Source organism: Aotus nancymaae, unplaced genomic scaffold (assembly GCF_030222135.1).
Source record: "Aotus nancymaae isolate 86718 unplaced genomic scaffold, 86718_ANA_hifiasm-v0.15.2.pri h1tg000009l, whole genome shotgun sequence".
Lineage (NCBI taxonomy): Eukaryota > Metazoa > Chordata > Mammalia > Primates > Aotidae > Aotus > Aotus nancymaae.
In genome coordinates, this window is record NW_026988420.1 from 15,228,125 (window position 1) to 15,245,634 (window position 17,510).

General features: G+C 37.2%; 2 protein-coding genes and 1 long non-coding RNA gene across 3 annotated transcripts in view; 2 read left to right on the forward strand and 1 right to left on the reverse strand.

The window, feature by feature from the left end:
• Positions 1–17,510, forward strand: part of LOC105726706 (protein fantom-like) — a 494,354-nt gene that overhangs the window by 402,866 nt on the left and 73,978 nt on the right. The window lies entirely within an intron of this gene.
• The window catches only part of LOC135273861 (uncharacterized), a 236,136-nt gene that overhangs the window by 215,490 nt on the left and 3,136 nt on the right, over positions 1–17,510 (forward strand). Inside the window, exon 2 of the long non-coding RNA XR_010341647.1 lies at positions 16,862–17,064. This is a non-coding gene — a long non-coding RNA (uncharacterized LOC135273861). The remainder of the gene's footprint in view (positions 1–16,861; positions 17,065–17,510) is intronic.
• The window catches only part of DLEU7 (deleted in lymphocytic leukemia 7), a 118,917-nt gene that overhangs the window by 23,417 nt on the left and 77,990 nt on the right, over positions 1–17,510 (reverse strand). The gene's annotated exons all lie outside the window — the stretch shown is intronic.

Below are 17,510 nucleotides of genomic sequence, written 5' to 3' on the forward strand. Positions count from 1 at the left end.
CCTCAACCCAGAGCAAATACATCAGAATTTATTTATGGTGGAGCCAGAGCATCAATAAATTTCAAAGCTCCTCAGGTGACTCTAATTTTTAACCACCCTGAGAAACAATGTTTTAGATTATTACACACGAACAAAATGTCCTCATATTTCTCCCTAGATGAACTGAATGTCCTGTATCTACTAGGAAGTTGGGAAATACTAACCATACTCTTTGAATATTCAGCAGCTTTTCAAAAGTTCTGCTTAGAGGAATGCCTGGTGGAATCACGGGTCTTACCTGTATGCTTAGAATGCTTCCAAGTTCTTCTGGACTCATAGCACCACCTGGAGACTGGTGCAGGGGATGTATCTCCCCACCAGCCTCTCCCCACTCATTAAGGGGTGCACCGAACTCCTCAACTCTGTCCCCCACCTGCCCACACTCGCACACACATTTCCTGTCTCATATCTCTCAATCTTTGGTTGATCATACTAGAGACATTCTCTTTCTGATGTAACAATTCTCCTTCTATCATTTTTTCTTCTACTGAAGCCCACATAACACAATAATAATAGTAACTTCCATTTTGACCATGTTAAAATTGTACCAGATCTACTCTTTGTATACTATGGAATTAAATTAGAAATCAATAACAGTAAGATAGAAAATCCCCAAATATTTGGAAATTAAATAAATTTCTAAATATAATTATGGCTCAGAAAAGAAATTACAAGAAAAATTAGAAAATATATGAAACTGAAAATATTATAAACTATGCATCTGAAAAAGGTCTAATGTCCAGTATCTATAAGGAACTTAAACACATTTACAAGAAAAACAAACCTCATTAAAAAGTGGGCAAAGAACATAGAAAAACACTTTTCAAAAGAAAACATACATGCTGTCAACAAGCATATGAAAAAAGCCCAATAACACCAATCATTAAAGAAATGAAAATCAACACTACAATGAGATACCATCTCACATTAGTTGGAATGATCATTACTAAAAAGTCAAAAAATAACAGATGCTGGCAAGATTGCAGAGAAAAGGAAATGCTTATACACCATTTCTGGGAGTGTAAATTAGTTCAACCGTTGTGGAAAGCAGTGTGGCTTTTCCTCATATAGCTAAAAACAGGACTGCTATTCAACCCAGCAATCTCATCACTGTATACCCAAAGGAATATAAATCATTCTATCATGAAGATACATGCACGTGTATGTTGATTACAATACTATTAACAATAGCAAAGATATGGAATCAATCTGAAAACCCATCAGTGGTAGACTGGAGTAAGAAAATATGGTATATATACATCATAATATTGAATACTATGCAGCCATGGTAAAAGAAAGAAGTCATGTCCTTTTCAGGAACACGGAGGTCATCATCCTTAGCAAATTAATGCAGAAACAGAAAATCAAATACCACATGTTCTCACTTGTAAGTGGCAGCTAAATAACGAGAACACATGGACACAAAGGGGCACAACAGACACTGGGGCCTAATTGAGGGTGGAGGGTGGGAGGAGGGAGAGGAGTCAAATAAATAACTGTTGGGTACTGGGCTTAGTACCTGGGTGATGAAGTAATTTGTAAAGCAAACCCCTGTGACACGTTTTTACCTATAAAACAAATCTGCACATGTACCCCAATCCTAAAATAAAAGTTAAAAAAAGAAAAGCAAGATGTATTTAAATTCGTGAAATGTAGCAAAAGCAATCCCTAGAGAAAATTTTATAGTTTTTAATGTTTAGATTACCAGAGGAATGATCTAAAATTGGTGGCCAAGATTCTGTTTCAAGAAGAAAGAAAAGAAAAGCGCAATAATTTCAAAATAAATAAAGGAAATAACTTTAAAAATAAAGAAATTTAACAAAGCCAATATTTGGAAAATACCCACAAAACTGATAAACACCCAGTTAGAGAAAAAGGAGAAAGAGAGAAGGAGAGAGAACACAAAGTAGTAATACCAAGAGTGAAGGAAAGATTGTCACTACAGACCCTACAAATATTAAACGGATGAAACGTATATACCAGAAATTTAGCAACTTCATTGAACAAATTCCTTGAAAAATACAACTTATGCAAGGTGGAATCTGACACAAGGTGAAACTGAAATCAGAATGGCCCAATAACATGTTTAAAAATAATAATTCCCACAATAAAAATATCAGGATAGTTTTTTGGACACTTTGACAGGAAAAAATTTATCCAACATTTAACCGGTTTGTGGAGTGGGGAACTCCAATCTCATACAAAACCTCTCAGACAACAGATCACTTCCCCATCTATTTTGTGAGGTCAATAAAACCTTAATACAAAAACCTGTCAAAGACATTTAGAAAGAAAAAAACTGCTAGACTGATATCTCTCATGCACATAAAAGCAAAAATATTTAACAAAATATTACCAAATTGAAATAGTCAAAATATAAAAAGATAATACATTATGACCAAAGGGAGTTTATCCTAGGAATTCAAGATTGGTTTAACATTTGAAATTTAACGAGTCACAGGCGTGCCTCATTTTATTATGTTTCACTTCATCATGTTTCACAGATATTAAGGGTTTTTTTTTTAATACAAATTTAAGGTTTGTGGCAACCTTGCATCAGCAAGTCTATTGGCGCCATTTTTTTTTTTAACAGCATGGGCTTGTTTTGTGTCTCTGTTTACACATTTTGGTAATTCTTCCAATATTTCAAACTTTTTCATTATTATTATATCTATTATGATGATCTGTGATCAGTAATCTTTGATGTCATATTGTGATTATTTTAGGGCACCGTAAGCCATGCCCATAAAAGATGACAGACTCAATGGATCAATGTTGTGTGTGTTCTGACTGCCGTACCGACTAGCCATTCCCCATCTCTCTCCCTTTCCTTGGTCCTCTTTATTCCCTGAGACACAACAATGTTGCAGTAAGGCCGATTAATAACCCTACAATGGCCTCTGAGTGTTCAGGTGAAAGGAAAATGTCTGTCTTCCTTTAAATTAATGTCTCTTGCTTTAAAGTAAAAGCTGGAATTGATTAAACTTAGTGAGGAAGGCATGTCAAAAGCCAAGTAGGCCAGAAGCTAGGCCTCTTGCACCAAACTGTAAACCAAGATGTGAATGCAAAGGAAGAATTCTTGAAGCAATTTTAAAGTGTTACTCCAAGAAACACACAAATGATAAGAAAGTGAAACAGCCTTATCGCTGATATGGAGGAAGTTTGAATGGTCTGGATAGTAGATCAAACCATCCACAATATTCCCTTAAGCCAAAGCCTAACTTAGAGCAAGGCCCTGACTCTTTTCAACTCTATAAAGGCTGAGAAAGCTGCTGAAGAAATGCTTGAAACTAGCAGAGGTTGGTTTATGAGGTTTAATGGATGAAGCAGTATAATATGTTAACGGTAGAATTTAGATGGTGCGTTCTTAATGTAAGATTATTTCAACTTTTCTATATGCCTGAAATTTTTCATAATAAAATGTTGGGGGAAAAAACCGCAACAGTAACCACTGCCTAGATCCACAAAAGAATTTTTTTAGGGAGGAGTATTTTATCACTGACATTGTTTAGAATTGCCAGTACATGGAGATTATAAAAAGCAAGTCAACATTCAATCAGGCTTATTCTTGTTTTTAAATTCTCAATGGCAATGCACACCTTATTGCCTGCACCCAGGGTGTTCCCTCCTACACTGCCTTTGGTACATGAATAGTGTCATGGAATTGGAAAAAGTGTAATGACAAGGATCTGCCTGATTCCAGAGTTCTTTCCGTGCCGACGCTCTTTCCACATTATCCTGCTACCTACACAGCGAATCATACAGAGATGAAAAAGACACAAATCTTACCTACAAGAAATCACAGTATAATGGACTCAGATCCACACTTACATATTTGTGATACAAGAAGAATATTATATATTTTTAAATAACATGCTGGAAGAAAATGGGGGAAAGTTTCTTGGACGAGGTAGTGTCTGAGGTGTACTGTGTTAGCTACTTAAACTCATGCAGTGTTCATAAGCTCAAGTTCAAAATTCCTAACGTGGTCTACAAGTTATTAGGTAATCTGATCCCTTTCTACCTATCCTCATGCTGGACATCTCCCAGTGAGCACCCCCTAAAAAATACACACACACACACACACACACACACACACACACCTGATTTATGTTCTTCTTATCACGTTCTTTCCCACCTTGTGGCTTTCCCAGGGCACTACCCTACCTGGAATGCTCTTCCCTTATTTCTGCCTCTCCTCCCACCTTCTACTTCACCTACCCCAATCCTATTCATTCTTCGGCAGTTAGATAAAAGACTGCTTTCTCAGTAAATTCTTCTCAGGCCCTCTCAGGCTGGGCTGCTTCCTCTTTTTTCTTCTTTGGGACACAGAACACAATTGTTACTATACCGTTTCTGTGTAAATTTCACTGTGGTCCAGATTAGAAGATCTGCAGCATCCGGAACTAAGTTTGACTTGTTTCCTACAGTAACCCAGTAGGCATTCAATAAATATGTGTTGAGTGAATAGACCTGGAAGACCTAGTAGATGAATCCATGAGTGAAGAAAGGGCAGGCCTTTAACACTCAGTTGTGACTGGAGATGGAGGCGAATGCCCTCTGGAGACAGGCAAACCTTGAGCCAAAACCCAGAGTGAGAAGGGATGAGAAGAGGCACAAAGACATGGGTGTTAGGTACTTTCTGAGACTGATTTTGTAATGGAATTTTAAAAATCAACTCTCAAGAGGCTTTCTTGCATATCCTGGAGGGGACTGGATGTGAACTACCTTTTTTAAGAAACAGGTGGATTAGAGGAACGAGGAAGAATCTGCAAAAATTCTCACTAGCCACATCTCTAATGAGAGTTTCTAGGGAATGTTCTTTTTCTGCGACATCTCACAATGCCACAGAGACCAAAACTGGGAAGTGGCTAGATCCCTGAGAATTCTCACTTTCTCATCAGCACAGTCCAACCCTACCTAGTCCCGTTTGGCTGAATGCTTCGATGTATAGTGACGCTAGACTCCCTCTTGAGGACATGTAAAACTTCCCAAAGAAATGATTCTAGATGTCTAGATTTTTTTTATTAAATCAGAAATGGGTTAATGGTAGGGTATATATAGAGAGACTGTGTAGAGAGTTGAGCCCTGCCTTGTTATTGAGACCACACACTAGTTCATTGATTTCTGCTCCATTTCCTTAGTCCTGACAGGAATTTAAATGTTTCAAGTTCTTTTAAGCCTGAAAATGTATGAAAAGCTTTATTCCAAAAAGGTGCTCACACACTTTTTCCTGCAGTATTTAAGCTTCTATTTATTGATCCCTTGGTACATTCCATCCTAATGATGGGCAAAAAGGAAAAGGATGAAAACTAAAACAGTGCATACAACCCCAAACCATAATAATGTAACAGTAAACCATTCTCTCAACATCTGGAGTCCTGTGGGCAACTTTCCTAATAAGAAAATCAAGTCATTTTAAATCCATGTCCACACAAAGACTTTACAAACCATAGGCTGATTTCTTTTAATCTTTTCTGAATTTTCTCTGTGACTAAACCTGAATTTCAATTTCCTGGCGTGCATAAAATTAGGATATTAAACTAATAGAGTTCTGCCTGCTCCCATGACAGATAGAACAGGCATTGCTAATCACTTACAGAAAATTTCACAACACAGTATACCAGGCAGTCACTATCATTCCACTCAAGACTACACATGAGCTGAAATCTATTTGCTGTCCAGGAACAAAGAGGTCCCTAAGCTTTTTTATAGATAATCTCTGAAGTCTATGGTTCTAAACCAAACCTATATGAAGCAATAGTCTCAAATACAGAAGCATATAAATTTACAAGCTCTCAACTTAAGAACTTTCATAGATGCAAACAAATGAACCAAAGCAAAAATGCATCCATTCTATTGAAAACCCTTGTATTACTAGTATTACTTTGATCTTGTGGGTAAATGAACACCCCCAACCTTTTTGGACTGTACCTGCTTATAAGTGAAAAGCTTTCTGTACGCCTCTTTTCCATTATCCTTCTCACATCCTTAATTCTTCCTGAAGTCATAGAAATACTTGGCATAGGCTTGTTCACCCTGGGCCCCTCTCCCCTCTACACTCTGGGCAACTGTGTCCCTACCACCACCTGCTTCTCCATCAAAATCTCTCTCAGGGAAGCTCTAATAAAGTCAGCCAAACTGAGGTATAGCTGACAGCTAATGTCTAAACAATCTTCTCCTCTCAACATATTTCTACTATATTAGAAACGATGCTCCCAACAGAAGGGATGAATTTCTAGTTATAGAATATTTTGTTTTCCAATTAGAAAGATTAGAAAGTTATTTGGAAGAAGGAGCAAGGGAGAAGGGCCTTCTCAGTTCCCCTAAATTATTCCCTGAAGATGTATGCCTAATCCTCCTCCTCAAATGCCAGCTTTATAGACATCTATTAAAATACCTGGAACATCTATTCTGAAGATATGGCTCATGAACCATCTAAATCAGAAAGCCATGGGTATTTGGTAAGCGTGCAGATGATTGAGCTCTTTCCCCAGACTAAAACCAAAATCTCTTGGGCTGGGCCCCAGGAATGTGTAATTCATCAAGTTTTCCTACTCTGACTAGAGGAGTTCTTATACAAAAATAAATTTGAGGACAACTGTTTCAAAGTAAAGGCTCAGTAAATCTATCTACATCAACATTTACACATTTCCTGTTTTATTGCTGTTCCCCAGACAGATTATAAACTGCCTGAGAGCAAAAACTGCATCTCATAGTTTAAGAATTCCCCATAGCTGTTCCTACCTTAGTTTTTTAACAATTTTACATTTGAGGAGAGCTTTCCCAATTAATATCATAAAAGAAATAGTATTTCTCACTAGAAACCATGACAATTCAATGAAGTGGGCACTAATCAGATATTTAAATTATATACGAATTAAATAAGAATGCAAAAACACAGTAATACATTGTCCTTTGTTCATTCATTTTACAGACTTTTCTTTCAGTGTTTGCATGGGAGGGCCAAATGCACAGTACATGCGAATTGTCAAACTTAGTATGCTCTTCAGTGCATTACTATGACTTTATTATGCATTGTAGCCAAATTTGCTTTCTTCAGAATTGGAAGTGTTTTCACATATAGATGTTCACTTTAAACACAATTCCATGACTACATCTACTCAAGTAAATTTAAGCAACATTTATTTTGCCCTAAGATATTCAAAAATTCTTTTGAATATTACTTAAAATTGCTTGTCTCAGAATTGGGACAAGTCTTTAAGATTAACAGAGAAGTTTAGGTACAAGAGATTTTTAAGGTTTTGGAACAAGAGTAGTAGTATACAGACATATTTGTGTTTTCCAATTTTTTGAAAAAAAAAAAAGGAATGCAATCAATGAATCAATAAGAGCAAAATTAAACATTACTTGACTTTTTTGTATAAGAGCATTTGGTGGAAAGTTTATTGTCCTCTTATGTGTACTCTTTGAAACTGAGACTATTGCATTTGCTTTTTTCTTCTTTTTTATGTTTAAAAAACCCTAAAATGGCGTAAGTAATTGAACCAAGTTCTTTAGAAATCAGGCAACACCTTCCACTTGCCCAAGGAGTGTATATTTCTTGGAGTAGGGAACGCCATTTTAAGGCTAACACAGGAAGCCACACTCAGGGTTCAAGGTTTATGATTTGTATTTAATGTGGTTTGCAGCCCTGTTTTCTTTATGAAGGTGATGACTGAAGAGAAACTCTCAACCCAAAGACACTCAGATGAAGTAGTTGCAAACACTGATGAGGTGGATGGGAGATCAGCTGGGTCTTGGTCTGTATAGACCAGGGGCCAGAAAACTGTCTGTAAAGGGCCAGATAGAAAATATATTTGAGTTTTGGGATTAAAGAGTCTTTTTTTGTAACTACTCAACTCTGATGTTTTATGAAAGCAGCCAGAGACAGTGCATACAAGAATTGAGACTGTGTCCCAATGAAGCATAACTTATAAAAACAGGTGACCCATGGGCTGAAGTTTGCTGACCTCCTATGAGGAAGAAGTTAACATAGTCAAATTTGCTGACAGAAAGTAGAATGGTGGTTGTCAGGGGCTAGAAGGTGTGGGAAATGGGGAGTAAGTGTTTAACGGGTACAGATTCAGTTTTGGGAGGTGGAAAAATTTCTGGAGATGGATGGTGGTGATAATGTGAATGTACTTGATGCCATCAAGCCATATAGTTAGAGATGGTAAATTTTATGTTATGTATATTTTACCACAATATAAAAGAAAATATACATACACATTTGTGGTTGTTCTTCCTATAATATCCTTGTTAGAATGGATTATCTTGTCAAATATCCAAGCCTCAAATTTAAAATGCTGAAAGAAGTCATGACAACCTTAAATGAAACCAAGTGACAGCACTGAAAGGAAATTTATCTTCCTGGTCTCTTTTTTTCGATCCTCTTTAGGATGGGTATTTATGCCTCTGGTTGGTGCTCTCTGAATGGCAGTGAATTTCCTGATTCTTTCAGTCTATTTAATAGGAAAGACAATATACATATTCAAAGGGAATTCAAATTAGAACAAAGGAAAGGAAACCAAAAGTTTAATTATAGCAAGGCAAATTTTTCAGATGGAATAAACTGAAACAATTTAATAAATATTTTGAAAACCATGATGAAGCCAACTCTACTGTATATTTAAGTAGCTGTAATGTCTAATAACTGTCTTCTAGAACACGGTCATAGACAGTTGTGCTCCATCAACTTATTACTGATCTGTAGGCTTCAGTTTCCTTATTCACACAATGGAGATAATGGCAAGCAATACTTCCTAAGGTCCTGAGCAGAATCAAGCTTTTAGAGTAGTACCTGGCATACAATAAATTCTGTGCAAGCATTTGTTAAAACAAATACTTATTTAATAGCAATTAATACTGGCTAGGTATTTTTTTTACAACCAATTTCATGTCCATTAACTCTTTGATTCTTAAACAATCCTACAATGAAAGGAAAATAGCTAGAGAAGTGCTAAAAAATAATTGTCACCTAGTTCAGCTGAGGCAATGTGATTTAAGCCTTCCTGAGCCTTACTTTCTTTCACTTCTGAATCAGCTATCCTGTGGCCTTATTCTTCCATCGCAGGTGTCAATGGATACATTTAATTTCCTGATAAAATAGGTAATCTATCAAAATTCAGTCATTTTCATTTAAATAGAATCAATAAAATAAAGACATTTTGAACATTTGGACATTTTTGTCTAATATCTTCCCTTCTGACTATGAGTTACTTTTCAGTATTATATATGTACACACATACACCGCTTTCATCAGTGCAATTGTACTTTTTCTGGGAAAGTTCCATTTCAGCCCCCTGAATTTTTACTAGATTTATCCCTTTATAATACACTTTCTACTTCCACACTGTTTTTCAGGGCATTCTAGATGATGATGACACAAAGATGAAGAGAGGCAGTCTAGTAGACAAAACAGAAATGAATTTTGACATCAAAAAAGGATGGACATTCAAACCCAAGCCTTGTCACTCAGCTGCAAGGCCTTGGGTGAGTTAACTGGCTTCTTCTAACCAGTTTTCTCTACATACATGCATATGTATTGTTATACAATTATTATAAACATCTTGTGGAATATACACACACACATATATATAATGAATATAAGCATCCTTTTGAAAAATAAACCATAAAATTACCCATGGACATAAATTTTCATGCAATATAACCAAAAGGTAATGATAATTAGAACTAGAATGCATGAAATATAGCATTTTTATGATTTCTGAATGGGTTAGAATTGTTATTGTTAAGTAAAAGTAATCATAGGTGATTAAATCAATGCTTTCTGAGGTTAATTCTCAAGTTACTGTGGCTGTGATCTGTCTGCAGGTTAGGAAACTGTATTGGGGAAAGGAGTGGACTTTGTATATAAAACTCATGTAAAAATATGAGGCATTCCATTTATGCTGTCCAACCAATACGTACTTTAAAAAGAAGAGAAATTGTGGGTGAGAGAGAAAAAAATGTGAGAGAGAGAGAGAGAGAGAGAGAGAGAGTGTGTGTGTGTGTGTGTGTGTGTGTGTGTGTGTGTGTGTGTTGGGGGCACATAACATGGATGAATAAGCACAGAGAATGTGTTTTAGGATCATGAAATTTGGAAGAAGAGAGGGTCTGTACAGATGATCTCTTTCCCCCACCTCCTTTAATAGATGAAGAAGCCCAAAATGTCACAGCCAGGTCAAACATCTAGCTGGTGCCAGTCACAGAACACAGGTTGTCACCACTTTCCATTCCGCCACCCATCTGACGCTCCTCTAGTGTCCTTGTCAGCCTGAGAGCCTGGGCTGTGTTTCTGTAATGATGGTTTTGCATCCACACTCCCCCAGCCTATCCCAGCGAGAAAGATGGGAGTTGTAAACTTTGACTTATGCAGTTGAATGAGACATTGTTTGATGGAAGTGTGTGGGCGGAGAGGCTAACAAACAGCCAATTGCCAACTCTTGAAGCAAACATGCTCTCTTTATCCCCCGATGTAGTTTTTGATGTAATGAGCATGGCTTCCAGTTTTTTTGCAAATGGGCATACTGGTGACCATGGCAACTGGCATGCTCAAAAGATGCCCTGTCAGGGGCTCTGAAAGGCCTAAATACATTTGTATTAGGTGGGCATAGCCATCCTGGCTAGTGCTTAACAAACACCCCACTAGACCATGCTTCTCAAAATCAAGCGTACAAACATTTGTGTTTCACTAAACAGAAATTAATAAGACTCCAATAGGAAGAAGCAAAGAGATTTTTTGTGTGTACACAGCTGTGTTATGAAGTAATACAGAGAATGCTCATATGAATAATGATTGCACATATGTGTTCAATTTATTTCTTTTACTTCTTACACAGACTCCCTTAACTTTTTTTTTTTGGTATAAGTTGTTCAGAAATCAATCACAGGTTTCACTGCTGGCCAGGACAGGGGTCTTGATTGCTCCTTTCACAGGACAAGGTCCCAACAGCATTTCTATATTTAGAAGCCACCCTGGGTCATTAGTAAATTATACTTTATAAAAATAAAAATATTCTATTCCTTGACGATAAAGGACATGAGTCTAATGGTTTGACTCTACTAGAAAGGAAAATAAATTTTGAAAAGTCCGTGTCTAGAAATAGAGTCTCTATTTTTAAAAGGATAAATACGGCTTTTAGAGCAAATAAAGATGGAAAGAGTTACAAGCCATGTGGGTGTCCTCAGGTGACAGTCCTACCTCAGGTCCCCAGTCCCACCTTTTTTTAAAGGATTGTTTGCTTCCTTATTATAGAACCCAAGGAGGCTGGTCTAAGAGTCTGTGAATGTTTTTGAAGAAGAAAATGCGAAGGAAAAAGATGAGAGAGAGGGAGACAGAGAGAAAACAAGAGAGAAGAAGTGGAAGGAGGAGGAGAAGAAAAAGAGAGAAGAGAGAATTAGAGAAAAGAGAGGTGAAATATCTAGATATTCTTCAGTATGCTGATTATCCATGGTTCATGAGGCCGTAGCAGTCTCCTCTTTCACGTCTTCAGGCAGGGCAATCTACATGCTTCTTTTTTCCATAGGTTATTGTAGTACAGATGGTATTTGGTTACATGAGTAAGTTATTGAGTGGTGATTTATGAGATTTTGGTGCACCCATCACCTAAGCAGTATGCACTGTACCCTGTTTGTAGTCGTTTATCCCTTGCTCCACTCCCACCTTCCCCCCAAGTCCCCAAAGTCCATTGTATGATTCTTATGCCTTTGTGTCCTCATAGCTTAGCTCCCACATATCAGTGAGAACATATGATGTTTGGTTTTCCATTCCTGAGTTACTTCACTTAGAATAATAATCTCCAATCTCATCCAGGTTGTTCCACATACAGTTAATTTATTCCTTTTTATAGCTGAGTAGTATTCCATTGACATATATATATGTGTGTGTGTGTATATGTGTATATATATGTGTACACACACACACACACATATATATATATGTGTGTTTCTTTATCCACTCTTTGATTGTTGGGCATTTGGGTTGGTTTCACAATTTTGCAATTGCAAATTGTGCTGCTATAAAAATGTGTGTGCAAGTTTCTTTTTCATATAAATACTTCTTTTCCTCTGGGTAGACACCCAGTAGTTGGATTGCTGGATCAAATGGTTGTTCTACTTTTAGTTCTTTAAGGCATCTCCACACTGTTTTCCATAGCGGCTATACCAGTTTACATTCCCACCAGCAGTGTAGAAATGTTTCCTGATGACTGCATCAATGCCAACATCTACTGGTTTCATGATTTTTTGATTATGGCCATTCTTGCAGGAGTAAGGTGATATTGCATTGTGGTTTTGATTTGCATTTCCCTGATCATTAGTGATGTTGAGCATTTTTTCATATATTTGTTGGCCATTTGTATATGTTCTTTTGAGAATTGTCTATTCATGTCCTTAGTTTCATTCATGTCCCAATTTCATAAATTGTCTATTCATGTCACTTTTTGATGGGATTGTTTGGTTTTATTCTTACCGATTTGTTTGAGTTTGTGGTCGATTCTGGATATTTTTCACATGTATAGATTGTAAAGATTTTCTCCCACTCTTTGTTTGTCTGTTTACTCTACTGACTGTTCCTTTTGCCATGCAAAAGCTCTTTAGTTTAATTAAATCCCAACTATTTATCTTTGTTTTTATTACATTTGCTTTTAGGTTCTTGGTCATTAAATGCTTGCCTAAACCGATATCTAGAAGGATTTTTCCAATATTATCTTCTATAATTTTTATAGTTTCAGGTCTTAGATTTAAGTCCTTAGTCCATCTTGAGTTGATTTTTGTATAATGTGAGAGATGAGAATCTAGTTTAATTCTCCTACATGTGGCTAGCCAATTGTCCCAGCCCCATTTGTGGAAAAAAATATCCTTTCCCCACTTTATGTTTTTGTTTTCTTTGTTGAAGATCAGTCGGCTGTAAGTACTTGGATTTATTTCTGTGTTCTCTATTCTGTTCCATTGGTCTATGTGCCTATTTTTATACCAGTACCATACTGTTTTGGTGACTATGGCTTTATAGTATAGTTTGAAATCAAATAGTGTGATGCCTCCAGATTTGTTCCTTTTGCTTACTTAGTCTTGCTTTGGCTATGCAGGCTCTGTTTTGGTTCCATATGAATTTTATAATTTTTTTTCTAATTCTGCGAAGAATGATGGTGGTATTTTGGTGGGGATTGCATTGAATTTATGAATTGCTTTTGGCAGTATGGTCATTTTCACAATATTGATTCTACCCATCCATGAGCATGGGATGTGTTTCCATTTGTTTGTGTCATCTATGATTTCCCTCAGCAGTGTTTTGTAATTTTCCTTGCAAAGGTCTTTCATCTTTTTGGTTAGCTACATTCCTGAGTATTCAATTTTTTTTTTTTTTTTTTTTTTTTTTTTTTTTTTTTTTTTTTGCAGCTATTGTAAATGAGGTTGAGTTCTTGATTTGATTCTCTGATAGGTCACTGTGATGTATAGAAGAGCTAGATTTGTGTACATTAATCTTGCACCCGGAAACTTTGCTGAATTCTTTTATCAGTTCTAAGAGCTTTCTGGAGGAGTCTTTAGGGCTTTTGAGGTAAAAAATCATATCATCAGCAAACAGTAACAGTTTGACTTCCTCTTTACTGATTTGGATGCCCTTTCTTTCTTGTCTAATGGCTCTGGCTAGGACTTTCAGTACTATGTTGAAGAGAAGTGGTGAGAGTGGACATCCTGGTCTCATTCCATTTCTCAGAGGGAATACTTTTAACTTTTCACCATTCAGTATTGTTAGCTGTGGGTTTGTTATAGACATCTTTTATTACATTGAGGTATGTCCTTTCTATGCCAGTTTTGCTGAGAGCTTTAATTATAAAGCAATGTTAGATATTGTCAAATGCTTTTTCTGCATCTATTGAGTTATGTGATTTTTGTTTTTAATTCTGTTTATGTGGTGTATCATATTTATTCACTTTCTATGTTAAACCATCCCTGCATCTCTGGTATGAAACCCACCTGATCATGGTGAATTATCTTTCTGATGCATTGTTGGATTCAGTTAACTAGTATTTTGCTAAGGATTTTAACATCTATGTTCATCAGGAATATCGGTCTGTACTTTCCTTTTTTGGTTATGTCCTTTCCTGGTTTTGGTATTAGGGTGATGCTGGCTTCATAGAATGAATTAGAGCGGGTTCCTGCTTTCTCTGTCTTGTGGAATAGAGTCAAAAAGATTGGTACCAATTCTTCTTTGAATGTCTGGTAGAATTCTGCTGTGAATCCGTCTGGTCCTGGACCTTTTTGTTGTTGGTAGTAAATTTTTAATTACCATTTCAATCTCACTGATTGTTATTGGTCTGTTCAGGGTATCTAATTCTTCCTGATTTAAGCTAGGAGGGCTGTATTTTTCCAGAAATTTATCCATCTCTTCTAGGTTTTCTAGCTTATGTGCATGAAGATGTTCATAGTAGACTTGAATGCTTTTTTTTGTATTTCACTGGTGTCAGCTGTAATATCTCCTATTTCATTTCTTACTGAGGTTATTTGGATTTTCTGTCTTCTTTTCTTGGTTAATCTTGGTAATGGTCTATCAATTTTTCTTTTTCTTTTCAAAGAACCAGCTTTTTGTTTATCTTTTTTATTTTGTTGTTGTTGTTGTTTCAATTTCATTTAGTTCTGCTCTGATCTTGGTTATTTCCTTTCTTCTGCTGGGTTTTGATTTGGTTTGTTCTTGTTTCTCTAGTTCCTTGAGGTGTGATCTTAGAATGTTAGTTTGTGCCTTTTCAGTCTTTTCAATGTAGGCATTTTGGGCTATAAACTTTCCTCTTAGCACTGTCTTTGCTGTATCCCAGAGATTTTGATAGGTTGTGTCATTATTGTCATTAGGTTTGAAGAATTTCTTAATTTTCATCTTGATTTTGTTTTTTGACCCAATGCTCATTCAAGAGCAGGTTATTTAATTTCCATGTATTTGCATGGTTTTAAAGGTTGCTTTTGGAGTTGATTTCCAGTTTTTTTCCACTGATCTGAGAGAGTGCTTGATATAATTTCAATTTTAGGAAATTTACTGTGGCTTATTTTATGGCCTACCATATGGTCTATCTTAAAGAAAGTTCCATGTACTGTTAAATAGAATGTGTATTTTGTGGTTGTTGGATGAAATATTCTGTATATATCTGTTAAGTCCATTTGTTCCAAGGTATAGTTGAAATCCATTGTTTTTTTGTTGTTGACTTTCTGTCTTGATGACCTGTCTAGTGCTGTCAGTGGAGTTTTGAAGTCCCTCACTATTATTGTGTTGCTGTCTATCTCATTTCTTAGGTCTATTAGTAATTGATTTATAAATTTGGGAGCTCCACTGTTAGGTGCATATATGTTTAGGATTGTGACATTTTCCTGTTGGACAGGCCTTTTACCATTATATAATGTCCCTCTTTGTCTCTTTTAATTGCTGTTGCTTTAAGGTTTGTTTTGTCTGATATAAGAATAGCTACCCCTGTTCCCCTTTGGTGTCCATTTGCATAAAATGCCTTTTCCACCCCTTTACTTTAAGTTGATATGAGTCCTTATGTGTTAGGTGAGTCTCTTGAAGGCAGCAGATAGTTGGTCAGTGAGTTCTTATCCATTCTGCAGTTCTGTATCTTTTAAGTGGGGCAATCCAAAGGGCTGGTCTCACTCCCACTGTGCCCCCACCTAACGTCCCTGAGTCTGTTTCCAGGCAGTGGGCGAGCAGGCCTTGAAAACTTGCCCCAGGCTATCTGCCTCCCAGCTATGAAAGAACAGGGCTTGGTTCTTCCCCTGCCTGTGGATTCTGCACACCAGATTCACACCCTCCCCTGAGTTCCAGCCAGGAAGCTTCTCACTCTGTTCAAATTGTTTCAGAGTTCAGCTAGACACTTCCTTCTCCCTGTGGTGTTTTCCCTCACACCTCTGGCTGCTCTCCCAAAGGGTCCCTGTGATGCCAGGCAGGAATGGCCTGTTTGGGGACACACTAAGCTCCTGGGACCTTTCCCGCTGCTCCCTCTACCCCTGTATTTTGCTCAGCTCTCTAAATTGACTCAGCTTCAGGTAAGATTGGAAACTTCTCCCGCAAACTAGACCTTCATTTTCCCCAGTGGGAGTGTGTGTTCAGGAGCAGAGGGTCTCCCTTTCCCACTTCTGCAGTTTGGGCGCTCATAGTATTTGGGTTGTCTCCCCAGTCCTGCAGGAGCAGTCCGCTTTCTTCAGAGGGTCTGTGGGTCCTCAGGATTCTGGTTTATTCTTGCAGTCATTCTGGAACTAAAATTCATGAGGCAAGCCTCTGCACACTGCTCTGTCCATCTGAGTCGGAGCTGCAATCTAGTTCTGCCTCCCATCTGCCACAATGACCTTTAAAAAAAAATTTGCAACAAAAAAGTGAGGCAGGCTTCTAACCCAGCACCCAGATATAAACAAACTGTTCTTTTGTCATAGGAACCTTGACTTCAATTAATCTCCACTGGTCATAATTCTTCTTGACTTATTTACCCCTAATCTGCCATTCTAGGTTTATTGATGGACATCCAAAATGATCAGAGATTCTGAGATGTTACTTTTTCATTTCTGCTGCATGGCTTTCTGGGGTTTCCCCACCAGCCAAACCAATGCAAAACTTGTCACTGTAAACTCACGAGCTCACACCTTCAGTCTAGGGTTTTTTTTCTCCTGGCACGTGATTCATCACTCTTGTTAACGGTGATCAATTTCTATTTTCCTCTAAACCTCCATCTTTTAGGCTGAACTTGATCACAAGCTGAGTAGATGGGTAGGGGATAAAATATGGAAATGTTTCTCTTTTTAAATGTGATTATAAAATAGGAATTTGTTATGTCTTTTGCAGGCATATCTACAGCTCTTCAAATAAGCAATGTAATGTTAGAAAAAGTGCAGAAGCTCCTTGAGCACTTTCCAGGGCTAACCAGCTGCTAAGGAGGGACCTCCAGGAAGGAGAGAAGCACTCTAATCCAGACAAGCATTTACATCTAAAGTACCAACTCCACCATGTCTTCAGAACAGTTCTTCTAGACCTTGCATCCAATTGTGGTAACTATGAAATATTTTATAGCTCACTTAGTCTCCAGTATTGTTTTTCATTAACAATATATTTTTTTAGAGAGATGAGGTTTAGCCATGTTGCCCAGTTTGATCTCAAACTGCTGGCCTCAAGCAGTCCTCCCACCTCAGTCCCCCAAAGTGCTAGAATTACAGGTGTGAGCCACTACACCTGGCCCCAAGATGTATTTTTAACCATAACTGGGGCAAGCAACATGTTTAATGGAAAAAAAGATAATTTTTGAATTTTGTGATTTGGAAGCTTATTGCTAACAGTGCTAAAGAAAAGTTAAAAACACTGCAAAGTGTGTCTTTAAGACTGTGATACACATTGATCGAAGTGAGAAGATAACCAGTTAACTAAGGTTTCTTTTGTCCTTATTTCACTCTTGTATTAGTTATCCACTGCTGCATAACAAATTGCCCCCGAAGTTAGC